The sequence below is a fragment of the Xenopus laevis genome, chromosome 7S (genome assembly GCF_017654675.1).
Source record: "Xenopus laevis strain J_2021 chromosome 7S, Xenopus_laevis_v10.1, whole genome shotgun sequence".
NCBI classification, from domain to species: domain Eukaryota; kingdom Metazoa; phylum Chordata; class Amphibia; order Anura; family Pipidae; genus Xenopus; species Xenopus laevis.
In genome coordinates this window covers 25,882,928-25,883,302 of record NC_054384.1, presented here as the reverse complement: position 1 = coordinate 25,883,302, position 375 = coordinate 25,882,928, and positions in this window count along the sequence as shown.

The window sequence follows — 375 nt, the reverse complement described above, 5'->3', positions numbered from 1 at the left end:
AGCCCTACATAGAAGATTTCCCGCTGTGGACTCATTCATGTGCTGTTCTTTCTCCCCCCCCCACTGCCCTCACATGGTGCAAGGTGAGCTGACCTGCACTTAGTCACATTTTACACAAGTTGAAATTCAAACTGACCCCAGTTCATTTATTAACTAGAAAGACAACAGAGTGGGGGATATCCAGATTTGCTTATAAAGCAGTTCCAAAGTGTCTGATTTAAGCATATTACGTGGTCGATGAAATGTCATTTACAACAGCAATTCAGTGACCTGTGGAAAAAAAACACATGGAAATAATGAGGCAAATATTCACAGAACTGTTAAATAATATAGACTCGTTAAGTACTTCTCTTTACATTAGGGGCTGAGAACCAT